Genomic DNA, 25,174 nt, shown 5'->3' on the forward strand with positions numbered 1-25,174 from the left:
CCTTGCATAAACAGCACTATTTACTGATATACTGGTAGGTAAAGAACTGAGAGGTTTGTGTGTCAAGTGGGCTGCAAAGAGTTTTTCCAAAAAGAAAAACTTTAAATTTTCTTATTTTGGTACAATCAAGACCCAAGCGTCCCATAAACTGCTCAATTACTAACAGCTTTAGTCTGGATTTGATCATAGCTAGTATATTCAATAAGTCTCAAAGTGAATTAAGAGCCAGACTGGCATATAGATGACCATAGCAGTTAGCAACCAAGTATTGCAAACTGTAGTGTGGCCATTTTGGGTAACAGAATGGGCATTGGGCTTGGAACATGCCACAATTTAGGATTTAAAGAGGTTGTACTAAGATTGACTCTCATCACCCATCAACTGAATGGCTGATTAAAGTCCGATTGATTGGGTCTCACAGCCGAGACCCTCAGTGATCCCAAAAATAGGAGTCCCATGCACCCCATGCTCCTCACTGCGCCCTCCTATATGAAGAGATTGAATGCCACAGCGGTCACATATGTGCAGCGCCACTCCTTAAATTTTCAAATGGGACTGCTGGAGACCGCCAAGCATTTGTACTCAGCTATCTCCATCAGTCCCATTGAAAAGAATGGACCGGCGCCCCACATGTCCAACAACTATGGCTCCATTCAATCACTGTGAACAGATGCAGTATACCTGCTGTGATAGGAGAGGGGGACATGGGACCCCCATTCTTAGGGTCAGCGAGAACTGTCAATGGCAAGTCCCCCACCGATCAAACTTTTATCACCTATCCTGTGAATAGATCATAAAGTCAATCACTTTAAATCTTAGTAACATTAAATGCCCTTTTCTTCAGTATTTTGATCAATGAGCAGACAACTTTTCCGATGACCCAGAATGGTGTAAAATTGACACCATCTGAGGATTTCATTAAAAAACAGACCCATCAGTTCTCATTAAAAAGTTTTCTTAATAACTTTAGTACATTTCAGCTAGTATGTGTGTAGCAGTCTTAGGTTTGTACACAAACATGATAGAAATAAATGATCTACAGAAATATCCACATAGCACTACGTAAGAAGCATGAGAAGTAAAGCAGACCACAAAAAGGTTAAACTAGAAGAGACGAGTTCTTCTACTACATCATAAAGTTTGGAGTCTATTCAAGTCTATACGCACAAAAGTAAAACCCGCTCTCTCACTCCGTGGCATCCAATGACATGATTACGATGATGTTGCGTTTGAACATTCAACATCATTTCACGTAAGAGAAGGCAGAATTTACTTTTAGGAACGAAATGCCTTGTATGAATAGAGAAAATGAACAAAACGCGCCTGACGTCTGCTGCTGTGACATTCCCGGCACACAATATAAATCACGTTAATAGAACGGCACAGCACATTAAACAGATTACATGATGAAGACCATTCATTTCATGCATGGCTGTATAGAAGAGAGTGAATAGAAAAAGGGCAGATGTCCCCTGTTGTCTGACCTCTGCTCGCAGCCAAGTATGATCCTCCAAGGGAGAGGGATGTCTCTGGCTGGTGGGTCTCCCTTAATCTTCTGCTCCGAGCTCCTTCGCCACTTACTGCGAGAACACAATACCTCTCTGTTCCTAATGCAGCACACAAAGATTACAGAGCAAACCTATGGAAGGAGGTAAGCAGCAACGTGAGCAGCCAATGGGGAAGAGATCCATAGCAGAAATTAGCACATGCTCACTGAGGTTCTGCTACTGTCACCAGCGCTTAGAAGCCTCCTAATCTAATTATAGCCATTTGCTAGGACCGTAGTACTGAAGCAGAGCCCAGGAGCAAATTAAATTTTAATAAGTAGAAACCTTTTTAGATAACATAACGATTCCTGCTTGATATCAAGCTCAGCCGTTAGCATCAATTGATGTGCTCTCCAGGTTATAAACTCTGTTGCCACGCAGTTTTTTTTCTTTCTTGTTCTCTTCTTCATCCTGCTTCATCATGAAAAGCGTTTGTCACTTTAACCTGCGTATGCATAATTCATTAACTCCGTGTGCACACATTACTAGCAGCAGGAGATCCTGCACTTATTTGCTCCAACCAGATGAAAGCAGCTTTCCATAGTGATGGTAGAATCGATTCACCAGGTTTAGGATCACGAGTGAGCAAGGCTGATTCCAGTCTTCGAGAAGCAATACAGATGAGTCTGTCATGAACATAGACTCTATAGATGCCCTAATAAGCTTCTGCTACAACTACACTGACAAAGTGGCCGCTTAAAAGTGACAGTTGGTGGTGGTGGGGTGGATACTCAAATGCTCTCCACTGGTAAAGTGTTCTCTTGGAAAGCCAAAAGCACCTACAGGTTAAAAACAAAAACAAAAACAAAACTACTGGCATTTTAAGGTGTATGCAGGGGTGTAACTAAAGGCTCAGGGGCTTGCATGCAAAAGTTCAGCAGTAGGGATATATGCAGTTTCAGCCGACTACTTTTGTACATCTGAACACAGTGACTCGATAGTTGAACTCCAAAAAGTAGCGAATTAAAGGAGTTTCCCACTATTATTTTTTAGGCATGGCATAAAACCACAGAGGTAATAACTCTCTTCAGCCTCTTGGTGAACGACTCTGGCGATGATCCTGGTACGTACGAGCACGTGCAGCCGGAGGGCACAGCATCACCGTCCTGAACTCCTGACATCATGGCAGTGATGCTGCAACCTCTGAGTGACTACAGCTACAGCCTGACTTCTGACAGACGTACATACTGAGATCACCACTGAAGCGGTTTCCCAGGGGGCTGAAGAGTAGCGAGTATTGCCTCCTGTTATTTTATGCCATGCCCAGCTGTTTAAAGAAAGAAAAAAAAATTATAGTGTGAAACCCCCTTTTATGTTTCACCACTATCACTTTGCCATTCATATAAACTGAACTGTATTAATTAAGAGGGGGGAGAAGAGTTGAATGTATGGCACGCTTACAGGAGAGTAATTTAATAGTGTAATATGTGGGTATAATACTTGGTGAATGGAGTCCATAAAAATACATTGATTTTCATTGACCCAGTCACACGTGTGTATACATTGCATATAATACGTGTATAAAAAACCCAAAACGCAGCATGTCCTATTTCGCAGTGCATTATGAATGGTAGGGCCCTATTCTTTTTTGGGTGTGTAATGAACGTTGAACATATGCAGTTACATTGCGTATGTGCGGCATTTATATGCAACATTGTTAAGCGTTATAGCAGGAAATTTAAAAAAAAGTTAGACTGCGCATGACTGCGTGCGTGAGATACGTTGTTATGCGCAGTGGGAAAAAATTAAAAAAATCACTGCCATATGCAGCGATAGGCTGGCAGTGTTTTACAACACACTTGAGTCAGCCCGACCTAAAAAAGGGATATTGACACTATAAAGCCATAATAAAAGTTAGCAGGAGATAATCTTATCCACATGGTTGGTCAGTCTGCAGGAGGTTCCCGAAACATGTTGTAGAAAATCTGTAGAGAACATACGACTTAATTTCTCACCACTTTTACCCCTTTTAGTTTTTTTTTTGCTAAAAATGTTAGGCATAATATTTGTATCATACTGCAGGCACTTGTCTTCCAGCCAGACACCGGACAGTGAGGAAGAAGAGGGGGACATGGGAAACAGAAGATTTCTTCATATATTTCTCTTTTAATTGCAAGATAAGACAAAATGCAATTAAGTAAGAATTACTGGGATTTTATAATGCATTTACTTAGTTTAGTATTCCTTTAATGAGGTATTACAAAATCCTGATTAGGTGTCCTAACTGTTGCCAGGTTTGTACAGTCAGGAGATTTAAGAAGAATTTAAGAGTCTAAGAGGGTCTTAAAAGGGGCTTACTCAAGAGCAGGGGATTCATTTTAACTAGTGATCATTTTGTTCCCGTATTAGCGACTTGTCACCAGCAGTTACACCAAATGCATTTTGCAAGGGAAGACCGCAGCTAGTCCTCGCCATACTCACCGCTGGAGTTGAAAGGGTTAGCTTAATCAGTTTTTGGAAGAGGGTGGGAACACTCATAGAAGAGACACTTTTAGGCCGACTAAACATGACTGGGTCGGATTCCGCATCCGGGAGCTAACGGCAGAATCAGATCCTGTGCCCGGCTGGCATCTGTCATTTTTTTTCCGCGAGCAGAAAATCACAGTCGCTGTCTGCTTGTGTGAACAGACATGCAGATGCTCTATTGGTTTGAATTGGTGCAGAATGCCGCGGATCGTCCAAGCGGGAGACAAACTCAGATTCCGCAATTCAAGCCCAGTCGTGTGCAGGCCGCCTTAGACAAGCTCATTTTGTTAGAACGATCCTTGAGGATAAGCTAGGTCAACTGTGGAGGAACCTGGCATCAAATGTTCAAGTCATTGTCAGTAGAGATGCACGAGTACTAAAGAAAAAAAAAAATTACACGGCTCTCACTGAAAGCAACCGACTGTTCCTAATAACGCATGGATGTGTGGATTCGTCTACAAAAAGATTACTTTCTACAGCTTCTACGGTAGAGGAGGGTCAGTGAAACTACTCCCTCTATTAACCTCATCCCTTTAAAGATTCATTTATCTTTAAAGGGCTATTACATGGCTTTTTCTATTGATTGCCTATCCTTAGGATAGGTCATCAGTAGTTGATAGGCAGGGGTTCACCACTCTAGATCCCAACCGATCAGCTGATCATCCAGCCCATTGTCAGTGCAGCAGGCCAGACAGACGTTCATCGATGGTCAGTGCTGGAATTCTAATATATGGCTTCATGCTCATTGAAATCAATGCCCCCATTTTATCAAACGAAAACCGAAAATAGCTAGGTGACCTTGATACGAGTCATTTTCATGCATTCAGCATAGCGGACACATTTTCACTTTTCCTTGGGATTATTTCAGACCAAACGATCACAAGGCGAGGATGAAACACCCACAATCCAATAAGAATATGTTTAGCATTGACTCGTGAAAAGGCAAGGCCTCCTGACCACTGTCGCCAACATGGTCCCCAACATCCGGTCAAGTTCAGCGTATCTATTGAAATCAGGCAAAACCCGTCTCAAAAGCATGCCTCAGAGGTCAAGCCAGTGGATAACAGTGTCGCTCCATGGAAAACATAGCTGTCGCCAGACAGTTATCGGTGGTCAGGGCAGGAATTCTAATGTATGGCTTTATGCCCACTGAAATCAACAGAAGCGATAACTTCTATTACATTCAGTTTTGACTGCAATGATTTCCATGGGAGTTAAGCCGTCGGTTACATTTCTGGCCCCGATCACCAATGAAGATGTCTGGGCTGCTGCATTGAGGGTGAACTGGATGATAAACCAATCAGTGGGGATACAGAGTGGTGGACCCCTGGTGATCAACTATTGATGGCCTATAGTAAAAATCCTGGAATACCCCCTTTATTTCTGTAATTTAACAGTCACAAATTATATTTAATAATTACATTTACAAACATTACAAACATTTTCTCTCATCTTCCTTCACATTTGCATTAAAGCTTGGTTCAAACACAAAACAGATACAAGTGGTGCAGTATTTCTGTAATCGTTTGAAAATCCAGAAATAAACTACCAACGACCACTCGTGTGCGTGCATGCGTATGTATGTATGCATGTACAAAGGGCTCTTGAAAAGGGTAGGACAGAAAAAAATAACAAAATGAGGATACAACTAAGCAGTTATTATCTCAGACACAACTCAGCGGTCCAGACAGAAGACACTGACCTACCACCACCACAGAGATCATGTGAGCTAAAAGGACCTGCAGTGACATCACTGCTATGGGAGGAGCCAAGCTTTGTTTTGTGTGGGGATAAAGATGGATGTAGTAGAGTGGTCTTTGTGATGTGTGGGGATCATAATGGATGTGCTGTGTGTGAATCAGGATGTAGTAGAGCTGTGTGTGTCATGTGCTTTGTGTGATGTGTGGGGTAAGGATGGATGTAGTAGAGCTGTGTGTGATGTGTGGGGATCATAACGGATGTACCATGTAGCATAGCTGTGTGGCACATTGCACCACCAGAAAACACTGGTACTTTAATTTCCTAATAATTACTAGTATTTGATAAACAGGCATCTGCTAAATTTGTTATTGCGGAATTAAAGGAACTTTAGGCCAGTCTCACATGACCGGATTTGAATTGCGGATTCCGTAAACGTTTGATCCATGTTTATACACGGTCCAATCAAATCCATTGAATTACACAGTTCTGCTCACGTTATAGTGTTTGAATTGCATAATCCACTTGCGGAAAATGGACTATGTGAAGAATGTTCGCTGTAAAAAACCAAACACACAAAAACAAACAAAAAAAACCAAAACCATGCTGCGTTGTATTGTTTCTCTATGGTCGCGGATATACCCACAGTCCCAACGCAATTACATTATGTATTGGCTGGAGATATTCGCATGATCGCTAAGCGTTGGTGTGGGAAATATAAAACAAACAAAAAAAAAGGTGTACTGCGCATGACCGCTTGCATGAGAAAGCAGTCATGTGCAGTACGCTGCGGGCCTCCGCAAGAGAATTTATTTTACGGCCGCGTGAGTCCGGCCTTAACCCCTTGAGTGGCAGGTTTCCTACCACCCTGTCGTGCCCACCAGGGCAGGTTTTTTAAAATGGTCTAATCATTGAATTTCAACTAGTTTTGCAGTTGCGTCTCAAGAGCCATAACTTTTTCATTTTTCCATTGACATGGCCATATGAGGGCTTGTTTTTTGCGGGACAAGTTGTGATTTTTTAAACAGGGGGGAGGAAAAAAAGAAATGGGGAAAAAAGAAAAAAGGGGCCATGTCATTAAAGGGTTAAATAATGTATTAACTTCCTTCTCTGGGTCATTACGACGCACAAGGATACCACATGTGTGATTGTATTTTTGATTTTTTACAAAGTAAAGGGAGACAAGTGTTTTTTTTATTTTTTTAATAATTTTTTTCCTTTTTTTTTTTTAATTTTTTAAAAATTTATTTATTTTTTTTGTCCCTTTTAGGGGACTTCCACAGGGACCCATCAGGACCCCTGATCACATTCCAGGGGTCCGATGGTGACAGCCCTTTACATGCTGCAGTGACAGCCCTTTACATGCTGCAGTCACATAGACTGCAGCATGTAAAGGGTTAACACAGCAGAGATCGGAGGTTTTCTCTGATCTCTGCTGTAAGAGCTAGTACCTAGCTGTCCTCTGACAGCTAACAACCAGCTCTCCCTGCCACAGAGACCATCGGCTTGCTTCTGACAAGCCGATGGTCTCTATGGCAACCTGTAAACAAAGCAGGACATTGCCGACATGTCGGCAATATCTTCTGCTGGTTTTTCAAAGCCCTTGCTTTGTTCTCTGTGGGACTGTGCAGGCAGAGCACAATGTCACAGCTTGTGGCATTGTGCTCTGCAGCTCCCATAGTGATACATAGCCCGGAAATCTTCCGGGCTATGTTGCTATGAGCAGTGGAGCTCGTCACGGAACTTTTCCGGGCGTGCCACTCAAGGGGTTAATGTATAAACTTCATTAACAGCAATAATAATAGTTGACGTTCTTGTCACTGCTGGTACTCAAGTATTCCCTCAGTGTTATGGAGGTAGTTTTGTGTTATGTGTCAAGGATTCGTTGGTAGTGACAGCAGCATTATGGAATGTCTAGCTAAAGGGCGAAGAGTACCAAGATCCAAAAAACATGCAGCTAGTCATACTGCACTTAGAACCCCCAGCTATGATGCTGGTCTGTAAGATGTGATATGAGTAGACTACCACTAGCATCCAATAGACAGATGTCACCGCAAGGTAAACAGTCCATAAATGAAGGCGAGATATTAAGTGACCTGGCAAACAATGGGAAAAAGAGGATTTTATACAACTGGATTTGGAAGAAGCAGAGTTATTTCAAAACCCTAAAATTAGTCTGTTGATACAAGGGTAGCATTTCATTAATGGCAGTAGATAGGCATACATGTAAATGCCTTATACGGTTGTGCACCTACATGCAAATAATATATATACATACATATATACACACACATTATATATATATATATATATATATACACACACATACACATACACACACACAATACAGTAATTTGTACCATGCAAAAATCTATATTTAATAAATAAAACAATACAGATTTTTGCATGGTACAAATTACTTAATATACTTTAGTATTTCAGCATGTATAGGGAATCTGTCCCATAATGCATTGTGTCAGATATAAAATCTACTTGGTATCAATGGAAAAAAATCACAAGTCATAGAGAAGAAAATTAGCTATTGTGCACAGTCAGCTCCAGTATACAGCAATGATACTGGTCGAGTGCAATGGACATTCATTATCCTACCAGAAGTAATTGGACACCTGAGAAATGTAAATAAATACTAATTTTTATTCTATGTTAATACTTACTGGGGCCTCCTTTGATCCTAATAACATTGAAGTCTCTCCATGGCATACTTTCTACTAACGTCTGACACACAGCTAGTATTTCCTTCAATTCATCCTGCAAATGTTTGAAGAGTTCTCTCAAAGAGGAGGGCTGTTAATATTCCCTGACCCAACATTACAGTTCATATCAAAGATGTTCAGTGGGGTCCCGGTTGGAACTCTGTACAGGCCAGTCCAATCATGGACATTTAGATCCTCAAAACAATATAAAAACAGCACTGGAATGATTGGCAATACTTCCAACAAGACAACATGCCTTGTCATAAATCCGAGAGTATTGCCACTTTGGCAGCAGTACATCATTTTCTAGTATGTCAAGGTACAGCTCTGTCTTCATTGTTCTTACCACAACTAATGGATCAAGAGCATGCCACGTAAAACATCCCCAGACCATAACAGAACCTTCACCGTACTTGAAGGTATATACAAAAGACCGGTTAAAATTTTCAAAATTTCCCTAACGCTTCCCTTTATGCCCATTATTCCTAAATTGTAAATCTGAACTCCAGTACCTTTTATTAGTGACCTGCGCTACCACCACTTTCCAGCCAACTTTGGATTTCCACATTGCCGTTATTTAAAGCAGCTGCAAATGCTACATCTCCCACAATGCCCCATTGCCAGTTACTGTCAAGTGAGCATTCACAACTATACAAGCTGTGTCGTCATTAATAATAATAATAATAATAATCTTTATTTGTATAGCGCCAACTTATTCCGCAGCGCTTTCAGGCATGGATAAATGCAAAACAATACAACAATTGCAACAATTACAATATGAGGTACATTGGGTTAGACACAAATGGGTTGAGGGCGGTACAGGAGGTGCAAGGGTTGGGGAACACAGGCAATAGGAAATTTTATGTACAGATCATTTATCAGAAGGCAAACAGGGTGGAGCACCATAGGGAGGGGCGAGGGACTAGGTCAGGAGATTTGGTATGCTTCCCTGAAGAGGTGCGTTTTTAAGGCACGTCTGAAATTTTGTGCATCAGGAATTGCCCGGATGCCTTGGGGTAGAGCATTCCAGAGGATGGGTGCTGCTCTGGTGAAGTCCTGTAGGCGAGCATGTGAGGTTCGTATTACAGGGGTGTTTAGTCAGTGTGTTAGCCGATCGGAGTGAGCGAGCTGGGTGGTGTACTGACAGTAGGGAGGCGATGTATGGTGGCGCAGCGCCATGCAGAGCTTTGTGAGTGAGGTAGAGGAGTTTAAATTTAGTTCTGCAGTGGATGGGCAGCCAATGCAGCGACTGACATAATGCAGAGGCGTCTGAGTAACGACTGGATAGAAAAATGAGTCTAGCAGCTGCATTTAGTATGGATTGGAGTGGAGCGAGTCTAGTCCGGGGGAGGCCAATGAGTAGCGAGTTGCAGTAGTCAAGTCGGGAGTGGATGAGGGCAACCACAAGCGTCTTTAGCGTGTCCGTGGTTAGGAACGGACGTATTTTAGCAATATTTCTGAGGTGCATGTGGCATGTTTGGGCCAGAGATTGGATATGGGGGGCAAAGGAGAGGTCAGAGTCCAGTGTGACCCCAAGGCATCGGGCATGCCGTCGGGGGGTTATGATGGTGCCAGACACTGGAATGCAGATGTTGAGGGGAGGTCGGTTAGAAGGTGGAAAGACAAGGTGGTCAGTTTTAGAGAGGTTTAGTTTGAGAAAAAGGGAGGACATAGTGTTAGAGACAGCGGACAGACAGTCGGTGATATTTTGGAGGAATGGTCCAGAGATCTCACGAGAGGAGGTGTATAGTTGGGTGTCGTCAGCGTAGAGATGGTATTGGAGGCCAAATTTGTGGATTCATTACAGAATTTGAAGGCACTGAGCATGCCTGACCAGTAAAACAGCAGAGCCTACCAATGGAGAACTAAGGGTAGAGCAAGCTCTCTACAATGTATTGTAAAGTTACATGTCATTGCCTTATGAAGCATATAACTTTCACTTTGAATTCCAAGAATACCCCTTTGATTGTTGGCACAACACACTCAGGCAAAATGAGTTCCCTAGGTATCCATCACACCCAGGTACGTCCATCTAAACCGAAGATTGATTAGAATGATTCATCACTTCATAAAACATTTTTTCATTGTTCAACTGTCCAATGACAATGCTCCTTGCACTATTGTAGATGGGCCAATATATCTTCGAGAGAACTCACAACACATTTGCAGTATGAATAGAGAAAAATACCAGTTGAAGTGTATCAGACGTTAGTAAAACGTATGCCGTGAAGAGTATCCAATGTCGTGACTAGGGTAAGGAGAGTTGGAAGGGTACGAAAGTTCCAACCCTCATATATCCAATTGCAACCCCATAACTCCACCCCCTCATCAGAATCTATTTAAACCCAAACCCGCCTGAAGAGAATGGTGGAAAACTACTCCAAACTGATAACCAGATAGAAAGGAGCCATCCTCATGGTGCAACAATGGCAAATATACACATCTCACACCCACCCAGTACTCCTGAAAACACACTTGGCAGATGGGAACCCCTGAAACCTGAAGAAACCCCCCCCCCCCCCAAAAAAAAACCCAAAAAAACTACCCAGCGACCAAACTGAACAATCTTTGACCAGAGCAGAAAATGCTCCACCCCATCACCATACAGGTTCACATAGTCAACAAAAGGAGTCCGTCTGGGTGGGGAGTACTGGTTAGGACCAGTTCCTCCACCCACAGACCCCTGAAAAATGCCAATAAAGCTGCTAAATAGAGTAGTAGAATCTTGTGAGGAAAATGGCAAACAGAATCCAAAAGGGCCCCCTGTCCACGGGCGAGGCGGAATATCGCTAGCCGAGTCCATGCCTTCCAGCACTTGCTTAGGTGCCCAATTAGATTTGGGAGGATAGTGTAGACATAGGTACTACAGCTGTAGAGATAGGCCCAAGCTGGGACTGAGTTCAGCCTGCTTGTCCATTGGCAGTGTGTACTTCCATAGAGTTCACATCCCCACATTAGCAAACAAGCACAGGTGGACTGATACAAGGGTCATACTACTTTTATCTCAATCTAGATATAGGAGTCTATGATGTGGTTTAACCCCTTGAGTGGCACGCCCGGAAATTTTCCGGGACGAGCTCCACTGCTCATAGCAACATAGCCCGGAAGATTTCCGGGCTATGTATCACTATGGGAGCTGCAGAGCACAATGCCACAAGCTGTGACAGTGTGCTCTGCCTGCACTGTCCCACAGAGAACAAAGCAAGGGCTTTGAAAAACCAGCAGAAGACATTGCCGATATGTCGGCAATCTCCTGCTTTGTTTACAGGTTGCCATAGAGACCATCGGCTTGTCAGAAGCAAGCCGATGGTCTCTGTGGCAGGGAGAGCTTGGTGCTTGGCTGTCAGAGGACAGCTAGGTACTAGCTCTTACAGCAGAGATCAGAGAAAACCTCTGATCTCTGCTGTGTTAACCCCTTACATGCTGCAGTCTATGTGACTGCAGCATGTAAAGGGCTGTCACTGCAGTATGTAAAGGGCTGTCACCATCGGACCCCCGGAATGTGATCAGGGGTCCTGATGGGTCCCTGTGGAAGTCCCCTAAAGGGACAAAAAAAAAAAAAAATTTAAAAAAAAAGTTAAAAAATTCTACAAAAAAAAAACAAAAAAAAAACACTTGTCTCCCTTTACTTTGTAAAAAAATCAAAAATACAATCACACATGTGGTATCCATGCGTCGTAATGACCCAGAGAAGGAAGTTAATGCATTATTTAACCCCTTAATGACATGGCCCCTTTTTTTCTTTTTTCCCCCCCATTTCTTTTTTTCCTCCCCCGTTTAAAAAAAATCACAACTTGTCCCGCAAAAAACAAGCCCTCACATGGCCATGTCAATGGAAAAATGAAAAAGTTATGGCTCTTGAGACGCAACTGCAAAATTAGTTGAAATTCAATGATTAGACCATTTTAAAAAACCTGCCCTGGTGGGCACGACAGGGTGGTAGGAAACCCGCCACTCAAGGGGTTAATGAATGTTTTGCATTGTTGAACCCAATGACATTGCAGCTGGATGAGGTAATGTACATGTCCAATTTTGATTATGCACAAGTTTGAAAGAATTTCGTGTTTTTATCATAAACATTAATGCAGTACAGAATTATCCATCCAAGTCAAATTGTGCCATTTCAGCTCACAAAAAGCTTTTCACAAACTGCTGTGCAAATACCGTATGTAACACATCTGTGACCATCCAATGACAGCTACTTACAGTTGTCTCAGACATGGGTAATATGTGGTTTTATTGTCAAGCAGTCCTAGGAAAGGTCATTAAGAAACAGGCATCAGACTCTTACTGCAGTCTAAATGGTAGTACCACATGTATAACTAGACTAGAATTCATTAAAGGAGATGTCCCGCGCCGAAACGGGTTTTTTTTTTTTAAACCCCCCCCCCGTTCGGCGCGAGACAACCCCGATGCAGGGGTTAAAAAAACCACCCGCACAGCGCTTACCTGAATCCCGGCGGTCCGGTGACTTCAATACTTACCGCTGAAGATGGCCGCCGGGATCCTCTATCTTCGTGGACCGCAGCTCTTCTGTGCGGTCCACTGCCGATTCCAGCCTCCTGATTGGCTGGAATCGGCACGTGACGGGGCGGAGCTACACGGAGCTACACGGAGCCCCATAGAGAACAGCAGAAGACCCGGACTGCGCAAGCGCGGCTAATTTGGCCATCGGAGGCCAAAAATTAGTCGGCACCATGGAGACGAGGACGCTAGCAACGGAGCAGGTAAGTAAAAAACTTTTTATAACTTCTGTATGGCTCATAATTAATGCACAATGTATATTACAAAGTGCATTATTATGGCCATACAGAAGTGTATAACCCCACTTGCTGCCTCGGGACATCTCCTTTAATTAAATTTATGCTAATAGAAAAAAAACAGTTATGTATCAACTTAACTAGACAAAAAAAAAAGTAGGATTTGAAATAATAAAACTCCTTCCACACTGCATTTTGCAGTTTCTACTTGGCATATGTATTGGGAAAGCCCCAAATGCATATATGATACTTATCAGCAAAGTCTTCAGCAACCCGGAGGTAGCCACAGAAGAAGTGTTGACCTCCATTAGACGAGTAGATCTTTTTTTTTGCTGTATGAAATAGTCGTATCATAGAGAGACAGAGTAAAAAAATAAAGTAGAGAAAAAAAAAAAAAAAAGGCAAATAACAAAAAGCACGCCATACATTAAGCAGTTTAAGTTTTTATCCACAATGGGGGCCTATGGGTGATGTATGTAACTGTATAGTTCTTCAGTGGTATCTGTCAGATATAGGTTTGGAAATCCTTCTAATGCATACCTTTGATGGACAGTGCAAAAAGGTACGTGATTGTGACACCCATGCGGATGTTGTGCGGGGTGCATCTAGTCTAGGCCTTTCTTCAATAATTTTCTGCCATAGAGTATGTGGAGAGACCCCTACCTTTTACCTCCTCCAGAGTATACCCAATTTCCAGGACTGGTGACATAGATTATGTGGAATATAGGGCCGTATTGTTTCTGTGTTTCCTCCCAACCTCTGAGCTTCAGCCTGTAATTTTATGCAAATAAAGGATACCTGTAACTGCCTGTTATTTCAAGTTTATTAAAGTAAAGTTTTACTCGGTCTCAACCGTTCCTGAGGTCCCGAGGTACGATACACAAGTCTCTGTGTTTATTACTCCGTTGTATAGAATAATGGTGTGTGGGAACGGTTGCGTCACGACATGATATATATAAAACATCAAATGCAAGTCTTACGCAAGGAGCTTGTATGGTGTTAAACTTAGTCTCTATGGGTCTTTAGACACTTCATGTAATGTAAAGTGGATGAACGGTATTATCCAACAGAAGAGATTGATCAAGCGCTAAATCATAAGGAAGCATTTATAATATAGTATGTAAGGCCGAAAAAAAAGGCATATGTCTATCTAGTTCAGCCTATTAACCCCCAATGTTGATCCAGAAGGCAAAAAAAAGAAAAAACAAAATGAGGCAGAAGCCAAATTTCCACATTTAAGGGGAAAAAAATTCCTTCTTGACTCCAATCTGGCAGTTGGAATAATCCCTGAATAAACAACCCTTTTGAAGTTATTAATGATTATAACATAATATTTGCCATCACCACGTCCTCAGGCAGAGAGTTCAACAGTCTCACTGCTCTTACAGTAAAGAACCCCCTCCTATGTTAATGTATAAACCTTTTTTTCTCTAGACCACAGGTGTCAAACAAGGCCCGCGGGCCAAATCCGGCCCACCACCTCATTTTCTGTGGCCCGCCAGCTGTGCAGCAAGTTCCCTCATCCTCCGTGCTGTTGTCCATATGCGATCTTCTATCGGCTTGTTCTGTCTAGTGCAGACACTATTAGAGGAGTGCCGATAGCACACTGACAACAGCCGCGGAGAAGGGAAGAACACTGCAGAGAACGTGATCTCTGGTGCGAGGAGAGCGGCGCTTAGGAGGTGCAGCTGCAGGGTGAGAGCCTGGTCAGCGCTGACCTTCTGTCACCGGCCTTCCCTCTGTTCATGGCTGCAGGCCTGGGGAGACATCAGGGGCGCATACGTGCAGAAAGGCATGCGTCTGTGCGCGCATACATGCAGAAAGGCGTGCGTTTATATGTAGAATAGTGTGCGTTTATATGTAGAACAGTGTGGGTCTGTGCATATATATTTAGAATAGTATGCGACTGTGTGTGTGTGTATATATGTATAATAGTGTGCGCCACTGGCTACTATGGGGGAACTTATTACCAATCGGCCCACTTTGGGGTTCGCTTTTACTATACTGTCTTACAATTAGAATCGGCCCTTTGAAGGCAGCCATTAGGCTGATATGGCCCTCGGTGAAAAGGAGTTTGACACCCCTGCTCTAGACGCAGAGGATGCCCCCTTGTTACAGTCACAGCCCTGGGTATAAACAGGTCATGGGTCTATGTATTGTCCCCTGATATATTTATACATATTAGGTTACTATTGAGAAAATGTCTACAGCTCGGCGGCTAAAATCAAAAGGGATGAGGAGGTACAATATAAGCTTGTAGTGGGCTACAGGCACCATGTAAGGCAGTCTAATTTGTCATAGTAAAGGCTTATATACCTTTAGACCTCATAGTTCAGTTAGGCTAGTTTCACATGGGCGATCGCGATATTGCTGCAAGAAAATTGTGGCAAAAATCGCATCTTTCTTCCCATGATTTTGGGGCATCAGCGCTGCTTTTCCTCACAAAATCATCACTACCGCTTGTGATTTCCTCACGCAATTTTTTTGATGCGAAAGTCAATAGGACTTTCTAATGTTAAAAAGACATCGCAGAAAAATCACATGCACATGCGTTGTGATAAAAGGAGGCTCCAGAGGTTAGCATTAAAGATTTTTTTTTTTTTAAAAAGCGCAGAAATATAGGACAAGTCACAATTTTTTTCTCTCATCACGAGTGAAAACATCTCAAATGTGAAGGAAAGCATTGAAAATCATGTTTTTAAATCACCCGTGTGAAACCACCCTTAGATCTGAAAAAAAAAACAAACAATTTTTCTAGCAGTTTAAAGTGGTTATGTAACCTTTAAAAAATGGCTTGCCTGTCCTCAGGACATTATCTGATAGGTGAGGGTCCACCCCTTGGGCCGCAGTGCTTGTGCTAGCGCTGCAGCTGCTTAAATATTTGTCTGAGCACAATCATGTCAGTTTTATTTCTAGTGGCCGTTCTGAGTACTACAGGCTTGTTCCACTGACGTCAATGAGACTAGCCCGCAGTACTCAGAATGGTCACTAGAAATAATACGGTTTCTAAGCACTGACAGGATCGAACTCAAACATTGAAGAGGCTGCAGCCTTCCAATCAGCAGGGGTCCTGAGGGGTGGTCCCCACGATCAGTTATTGAGGGTCTAACCTGAGGGAAGGTGAACAACTTTTAAAAGCTGGATAATCATCTCAAGCAAGAACAAGCGGAGCACTATTAATTAATAACCATCAGCCGAGTCAGACCGGGAAAGCCACTGTCTAACATTTTAATATAGAGATTCTTTAAACAAAAGACCGGGGTTAACAAAGTAATACCCTTTATTAGGTCTGGTAGCGGAGGCTTTTAAGCATCTGTAATGTTCTAGCAAGCATTACTATTTCATGCCACAACTCTTTGTTCTGGTTTCCTCCTCCTCTCTCCTTCAGGCAGGGCTTTGTGCTTCTTTCAAGCATTAGCATTTTGCATATGAATACATGTACATGGAGTAAACAATCTATTTGGGTTTTGTCTTCAGAAGAACGACCCATGAACGGACAGGATGAGGTTCTTTATCTTTAGTTGTCGACAATCAAAATCCATAGACGTTGTTCAAAGAGTGCAAATGCAATTACCAGTAATGCGCCATGCACTTTAATGAGGCCATCATTCCACAATATGCCAACCTCAAAAATAAAACAAGCAGAGAGCAGAACTACACACTTCAACTTCTCTGGATAAGTTATTTTACTAGTTAATTTCTGCTTTTATGCAGAATTAACTTAGAGTGAAATTTCATTTATTCAATGACTACGGAGACCAAAGTCAAATTTGGAAAATAGTCATAAATCGCACAATACTATAGTAAGTCCAGCCATTACCCTTCCTCTTGACTTTCTACTTTGAAGAATACACTTTGCACTGTTTGTTTACTTCCTACTCAGACTTCCCATTTGCTGCTTCTACTACATTTCCCATTATCCTCTTGGCTGTGAGACAGTATGGCATTCTCCCGATACACCTCATGTCTGATAAAGCCCACCCACTGCACATGATCACCTTGCTCCAATTTCACTGATGTTGATTAACTTCCATTGTGAAAATCACATGAAGTCATCTGTGCTGTTACGTAACATAGTATGTAAGACTGAAAAAAAAGACATGTTTATCCAGTTTAGCCCATTACCCCTAATGTTTATCCAGAGGAAGGCAAAAAACCACAATGAGGTACAAGCTGGTTTTCCCCATTTAAGGGCGCGGTCACGCGAGCGTAGCCGTATTTACGTTCGCACGTGTGCAGCGTATAATCACCGGAAAGAAAGTTTTTCGGCGATCACAACCAGAGCTAGAAAGCGTATTATCGTTTGTTCCTACTTTGCAAACTATCTTTTCGGCCATCGAATATGCGTTGGCGTGTATTTCGGTCACATATGTTCCGTTTTTTTTTTTGGGTTGCCGTTTTTACGCGCCGTAAAATCGCCCGTGCGAACGAATACATTGGAAACCAATGCCTCAGATGGTCATGTTTATACGATTGGGCGCAAAAACGCGCCGTTTATGCGCTCGTGAGAACGCACCCTAAGGGAGGAGAAAAAAAAATAAAAAAATCTTTCTTGACTCAAGCTGGCAATCAGAATAATTCTCGATCACTGACCCTTCTGACGTGATTTGTAGTAACATATGCAAAGGCTAGCAACATTCAAAGGCTGGACAGACATCTGTCTGGGATGATTTAGTGATCCTGCATTGAGCAGGGGGTTGGACCAGATGAACCTGGAGGTCCCTTCTAACTCAACCATTCTATGATATAATATTGTGTCGCTCAAGAAAGGTGTCCAGGCCCCTCTTAAAGCTTAAGAAAAATGAAGAGGTCATGTGGTGCCAATGGCCTCGTGTGGTGCCAGAGGTCCAATGGCCACCGTTTGCCACCCTGACATAGCTCAATGTAGCAGCAAAGAGGATAATCTTCCAAGGAATCTTCCCACGTATTATAAATATGCACATGCTACAAACATAAGTTTCTTCAAGGCATTTTAGATACATTTCTTTACAATGTTACCAAACTGCTGTAAAGTAATGTAACTCCGTCTAATATCCACAAGCCAGGAATGCATGGAGGCTGGAGAGAGAGTGGAGGCACACCAACATTTCGGGGGCGCCTCCCCTTCTTTAGGACGTTGGACTTAGTTACATTACTTTACAGCATTTGGGTAAATATACCTGAAACACTATGAAGAAATGGATATAAAATGCTTTGAAGAAAATGTTCACGTTGTGTGCATATAATCCCTGCTCCGACTGAGATTTGTGCTTAAACCTCTCCCATCTGGTTCAAATGTCATGACCATGAAAATGGAACGATGCCCTGGGAAATGACTAGGAGGGTGCTCTGTGGTAGATTTCCAATCCTGATACAATTTCAAACTATAGAGCAGTTGCTATTTGAGTAATTACCTATAGCATTATCTGAAGTACCCATAACATGAATTTCCATTTCCAAAATAGTCAAGTTGCCAATCAAGCAATTGCCTATAGTAAGTAAAATACAGCAACTTATCATTTAGATAATACCATAGGCAATTGCTCGACTAGCAACCACTTATTCTGGAAAAACAAAAAAGTTAGTATAATGGCTGTTTACATTTTAAACATTGTTAGGGTCAATTGCTTGACCCTAAACTTCGGAAACAAGTGATAGACACATGCTGAAGTTACTAGTGAGCTGGGGACTCTAGGTTTTATCTTTGGGGTAATCTGACCTGCGGCCATTCCAGGCAGTACCAAGAGGTGGCACACCGGTACTGATCAATCTGGAGCACACTGACTAGCTTCAGCTGTGCGGGGACAGCTGGGTAACATGCGGTACATGTAGCGGCTGCTGCAGAGTCACCGATCACATTCATGACTGCCAGCTGGACGCTGATCATAGTACTCTGCACCACCAGTGTTGTCCTTTTCATTCATCCTTACATAGTATCTACAGAGAGGTTTCATTATTTTAATGTCATTGAATTCTAAATCTAGAAATAAGACACCAAATAAAACTAATCTGTAAAAATTTGTAAAATATGAGCTACCTTATAGCAAGAATCAGACAGACATCGCCATTCTCCTGGGGTGTTGATACTAATTAATCAATCTAAGGGCGACTGGTTTAGTTTAGAACAGATAAATTGCACTGGTTTTAGAACAAAAGTTACAAAAATGAAAATCTTCTTGATGGTCTTTTTTTTTTTCCTTTTAATAATCTTCTGAATCCGGTAGCACAGAGCCAAATCACATAACACAGAAAACAAATTGGACTAAACAATCTGAAACCAAAGGTTTATATTGTCCGAACAAAACAGGAGGGGAATTAGTCACAAATGCACGGCCCGGACTACACAAGCCAAATCGATTCACATTACTGAGGTTAAATGTACACAGAACGATCACTGCATTAGGCGCACCTATTCAATAATGGCTTGGTCCATCTTTGTGGGCAATTGGAGAACAGATTCCATAAGATGGCAAACATCCTCCATACTCAACTTGATCCATGCCCGCTATAGCAGCCCCGTCAGTTGGTGCACATTTTGCAGATAAGTGGGAGCAGAGCTCAAAGTTCTTTTGAGCATATCTCAAACATGTTCAATGAAGTTACAGTCCAGTGAGTTTGGGAGCCAAGGCAGTGTGGAGAATTATTGTGTTCTTCCAACCACTGTCTAGTGTTCTCCTGTTGAAAGATGGCACTTTGGTCAGACTTCCTGAAGATATGAGTGCAGATGGTCAGCCAACAGGTCCCTGTAGTTTTCACCATTCAAGGATTGTGGCATGACGACAGACCATCCTAAGCCATTTCAGGAGAATGTTCCACATGCCATGACCAGGACCTGTTTTAAACAAAGTGTGGTCCTGGGAAAAATTAAAAAAGTAGGGCCCCAAATTCAATCATAAGCCACTACCAGGCTTTTGAACCCCAACAGTACATCCATGGGATATGACTATGCTTCTTATACCAGATACAGAGCCAGACATTTATGTGGTTCATATAATGGCTGGTAGGAATAGGAACTAGTCCCTCCATAAGACCTTCTGCCATGTGTCCAAGGTCCATAGGCATCTTTCCTGAGCTTATGTGAGGTGTTGCTGACAGTGATGCAGGGTCATTAGTGGCACCCTTGCTGTTTTCAGCTAGTGAACCCCAATTGACGGAAGGTAAACCACATGGTCACTGCATAAATGCATCTAACTTCCTAGCTGCTGTACTACTGGATCAGTTGGTCCACTATGGCATATCGTTGCTGAGATACCAGAAGTACCACTGAACACTAGTCTTTAGAATCAACCACATGTGGCTTGTCACTGTGTGATTGCCTGTCAAAGTCTGTCCATGGTTCAACCAGTCTTGGTACATTCTTAATACCACTCACGGTCAAAGTCAGTCAAGTCACCATGTTTACCAATGACAACCAGAGAAGAGGTCTGCACGCTACCCAAGAGCAAATCGTGATGCAGCCATCATGTGGTACTGCATTACTTATCACAAGATGTCACATGGCAGCTGTACCTGATGCAGTGTATATATATATATATATACACATACACACACATACACATATATACATACACACACACACACACACATACACACATACACACACACACACATATATAAGCATTGTGCAGAAAGAAAGCCAAGCAAAACCAGATTATTCAGTTTTACTGTGTTAAAACAAATGTGCAAGAAATCATGCAAGGAGTTCTGGGACGTTTCCTGAATGCTTACAAAGCACATGCACTGATATGGCATCCTGTCTGCTGACCATGAAAAATGGATTCTATACTTCATAGTATTTTAAAAATGTTTTCCAGATTGCATTAACATGAGCCTGGCAAAAGTATTCACTAATGTCATAGGGGAGGAACTAAAGGGCCACTTGCACATTACAAACCACCAGTGAATGATCCCTGGTGCACAATTTAGATTGCAATATTTTGTGTAACCTTTAGGCTCATTATAAAGCTTCAATCCAGTTAATTTCCGGACTGTGTATCAGGAAACCATGAAGATTAAAAGGGATTGTCCTATTAAGACAACCTCTGTTTTATGTCCTACTAGAGATTTGGATGTCATATCCTGATATCCATTAGCCAAAGTGAAGAGATGCTGCAAGGGACCTATCGTGACCACATATTATAAGGTTTCCATTCATTTGGCCGAGTGCCATGTAATACTGCATCTCTCCAGCAGCGGCCACTGTAGGAAAGATATGGTGCTAGCTACAAGTCAGACAAAGATACCAGCTTTTGATAGGGTCTCAAATGTTGATCCTGCAGTGATCAGTTGTCTACCAGCAAGCCCTCATTTGGAAAAGGAGTTGTCCAGATGGAAGAGCTTCTTTACTACAGCACAAGTCATTTTCCGAGGTATTGAAAGGTCTTCATACATATTACATAATCCTTTATTATTCTCAAAGAAATTGAATAAAGGTAACAAAATAATTGTACCCTTGGCTTTATTTTTTCCTACTTCTCAGGTGGAGCTGCCCTTTTTAACCTGTGTATGCATACCCATTACAGAGAAGCTGTCACACAGAGCATGCAGCCTAATCTATAGGAGTTTTATGAAGCAGGCCAATCAATCACTGAATAGGACCGCCCACCTGACTCCTAAACTGAAAAGGAGGCAGAATTAAAATAAAAGTGTTACATTAAATCTTCTCAGAAAACTAAATATCAATCTATTCAGCTCATTCTACTATATAACATGCTTTTTACAGATTGGATTGCATATTCAAAAGGGGACAGGTTCGCTTTAACATTATCAGCTATTCGTTTAAAAATAATCCAGGGGTTTGTAGATCACCAAGTACCTAGCATTATATTTTTGGGGGGAAATCTGTTAAACTAATAGTGCAGTCAGATCTCTGCTGGTCTCAGACTGAGCTCCCTGTAGTCCCAACAGTCCATGCCATCACTAGAAGGCACACAAAGCGAAGACCAATTTACAAGGATTCCATTGCATCAGTAGAATTGCCTGGAACACACAGGAGTTTACTCCATATCAGACAATTTCTCCAAAAAGACACAAAAACACATTTTGAGCTCCTATATACACACACACACACACACACACACACACACACACACACACACACACACACTCTACTGTACAACAGACCCGAATATTCTGTTATCACTATGGTATTCTATCCAGGGCAGATACAGTCATGTTTCTCATTGACCAATGACATATCGATAATTGCATAAAGTAATATCATAATACTCTACAATGTCTTTTAGGTACAAGCAAAAGCAAAATGAGACTTGGGCCTGGCTCACAAGAGTGTATCCTGCAGTGTACAAGCTGCAAGATATACATGCGCGGCAAGCAGCTAGTAGGCAAGGGCATTGCCTTCCGACTACGTGCTGTCCATCGCCATGTAGCATCTTGACGTCTATGTGAACATAAGCGCCAGAATAGAACATGTTGTGAACTTTCCTGCGTGTAATTTACGCAATTTGTGTGAGCAGCAACACGGCTGCCTACAAGTTATTGGTACAGCGCATTACCCACATGCCATTACCATACACTCGTGTGAGACAGCCCTTATTAGAGATGCTTAATGTTTGGGTGTTTAACTTCAGTAAGAAAATTAAAATCACAGGTATTTAAATAGTATGGGTACAGAATATACCGCCGCGCTAAAGCACTGCAGCTTGAGTATAAGCACGACAAAACAAATTTGTGCAACGTTAGAACTCCAGCTGAAAAGTTTTAGCGGTCTATCATTCTGCTAGAGGAATTTACTTTTGTCAGATCTGCTTCACTTTTAAAAACTAAGCCATTTGTATCTTCTCAAAAGGCAATTACACAGTGACTGAACATGCTTATCTTGTCACTTCCATGTCCATGCCCCCACAACTTAGCTGATGAGTAAAAGCAGAGTCATAGTTTTTGTAGACCGCCAGAAGACAATACTGTGTGGTATACAGTTTCTGGAGAACTTTGAGAAGTTTTTGGAAAGTAGGGAGATGAGAAAAAAAGGAGGAATGAGAAAAAAGGAGGAATGAGCCTAAAATTTTAAAGGGAAATAAGGTAATATATTCGATAGGCTTTATATTTTCTGATATCTTTGTTGATATCTAATCCACGCACAGCACATTTTATCAGCCATGCAAGTGCAGAAAGAACATCTGGTGGTAGAACAACTGTAGAATTTTATATCTGCTATCGCTCAGCCTAAACAAATTGAAGGAATGTTAAACAGTAACAATAGGCCTTTTGTGACCTACCAGTAAAAGATTAACCAAAATGGGGTAAATCATGTGAAATATCTCTTCATAGTAAGCTGAACTCAAGGTTTCCCATGAGTAACAATCCTCACTGCTGAAAAAAAAAAAGTAGAAGCTTGGTTGGCTTAGCTTAACTGAAATTCTTATTGGAAAACGAGAAGAGTAATTGTGTGGTTTTGTTAGTGAAAGGAGGTTTAATACAAAACTTTTGGTTCTGGAAAAACTGACAGTATATTAAATCGAGCTTCCAGGTTTCATCTTACTAAAAGTCAACTCCTCTCAGAAGACTGGGATATAATTTTGCATACAAGCTGCGGGGAAAGGGGGAAGCTTGTTTGGCCATATCACCAACTTGATGGCCATTTTGAATACCACCATCTTGGATTCAACTCTACGTTTTCCAGTAGGAAGGTAGGAGTCTGATATATCAAACTGGCAGAAAGGCTCACCAGAAAAACAATGGTGTGCTTCATTTTAACATCACTTTGTTTTCATGATAAAGGGAGTCTGACAGCAGAAATACAATGTCAAAACTGAGGGCAGCAGGTTTTCAAGCAAGGGGAGTTGTGTAGATTGATATATAGGTTTTATGGGGAAAGATTCATTTCGTTTTTATCATCAGCAGGATAAAGATGACAGTCTTCATATATCCACCCAGTAAAAAACAAAAAAAAACAAAAAAAAAAAAAGGGGGGGGGGGAAAATCGATACTAATAGAATATTAACAAATGGACACTTAAAAACAGGAAAGGAGTACCATTGAAAACCCATGGATCTATTGATGAATCTATTTGAAGAAAGAAAAATTCATCAAATGTTACAACATTGTAGCCAGTTGTGAGGTCAACGGACCCTCCGGCCATATTTCATCTGCATTCCTGCTTCGCTATGGGAGCAGAAAAACTGAGGAGCTATCAGAACAGACCCCACCCTATGAGTGAAACAAAATTACGTAAAAAGGACTCAACTGGCTATAATGTGGTCTGTCCGGCTTCTGTTATACCCTCCACCATTTTATTAAGGATTCTATGCCAAATTTGTGCCAGAGGCTCCGACACAGATGTGTATGTGGCTTAACCCCTTCCCGCTCCAGGACGTATGCTGCTCGGGCAGTACACAGTTACTCGATAAGGGTGCATTCACACGAACGTATATTGGCTCGGTTTTCACGCCGAGCAGATATACGTCCTCATCTGCAGGGATTGAGGATGGAAGAGCCAGGAGCAGGAACTGAGCTCCCGCCCCCTCTCTGCCTCCTCTCCGCCCCTCTGCACTATTTGCAATGAAAGGAGGCGGGACGGGGCTGGGCTAAGTTCCGAGAATTAGCCCTGCCCCTGTCCGCCTCTCCCCATTGCAAATAGTGCAGAGGGGGTGGAGAGGAGGCAGAGAGGGGGCGGGAGCTCAGTTCCTGCTCCTGGCTCTTCCATCCTCCCCCCCCCTCCCCCCTGCAGATGAGGACAACGTATATCGGCTCGGTGTGAAAATCGAGCCAATATACGTTCGTGTGAATCCAGCCTGAGACTGCTACTCGATCGAGTAGCAGCCTTAAACGAGCGTGCTCGCTCATCTCTAATTACTATTAGTAAAGGCATGAAAGAAAAAATACAACAAAATATTTTAATAAGCTGGGCAAGTCTACAATGCCAATAAATTATACTTAGCACTGCCCACAAGCAGGGATGGGCAAATTCCAAAACCTGGGTAGTTGGAAGTACCTAGAAATTTACCGCTGGTACCCAACTTTATGAAAGTTCATATCTATCTACAAGAAA

The 25,174-nt window shown here is 42.2% G+C and overlaps 1 protein-coding gene across 2 annotated transcripts in view; it reads right to left on the minus strand.

The window, feature by feature from the left end:
- The window catches only part of FAM110B (family with sequence similarity 110 member B), a 136,209-nt gene that overhangs the window by 59,451 nt on the left and 51,584 nt on the right, over nucleotides 1–25,174 (minus strand). The window contains exon 1 of one of the 2 annotated variants that reach the window (XM_066578304.1): nucleotides 1,485–1,593. The exons of the other annotated variant lie outside the window; for it this stretch is intronic. The gene's annotated coding sequence lies outside the window, so the exon portion shown is untranslated. Of the gene's footprint in view, nucleotides 1–1,484; nucleotides 1,594–25,174 lie in introns of those variants that run through there. 2 annotated transcript variants of the gene reach the window in all.

The sequence above is a fragment of the Eleutherodactylus coqui genome, chromosome 9, assembly GCF_035609145.1.
Source record: "Eleutherodactylus coqui strain aEleCoq1 chromosome 9, aEleCoq1.hap1, whole genome shotgun sequence".
Classification (NCBI taxonomy): Eukaryota; Metazoa; Chordata; class Amphibia; order Anura; family Eleutherodactylidae; genus Eleutherodactylus; species Eleutherodactylus coqui.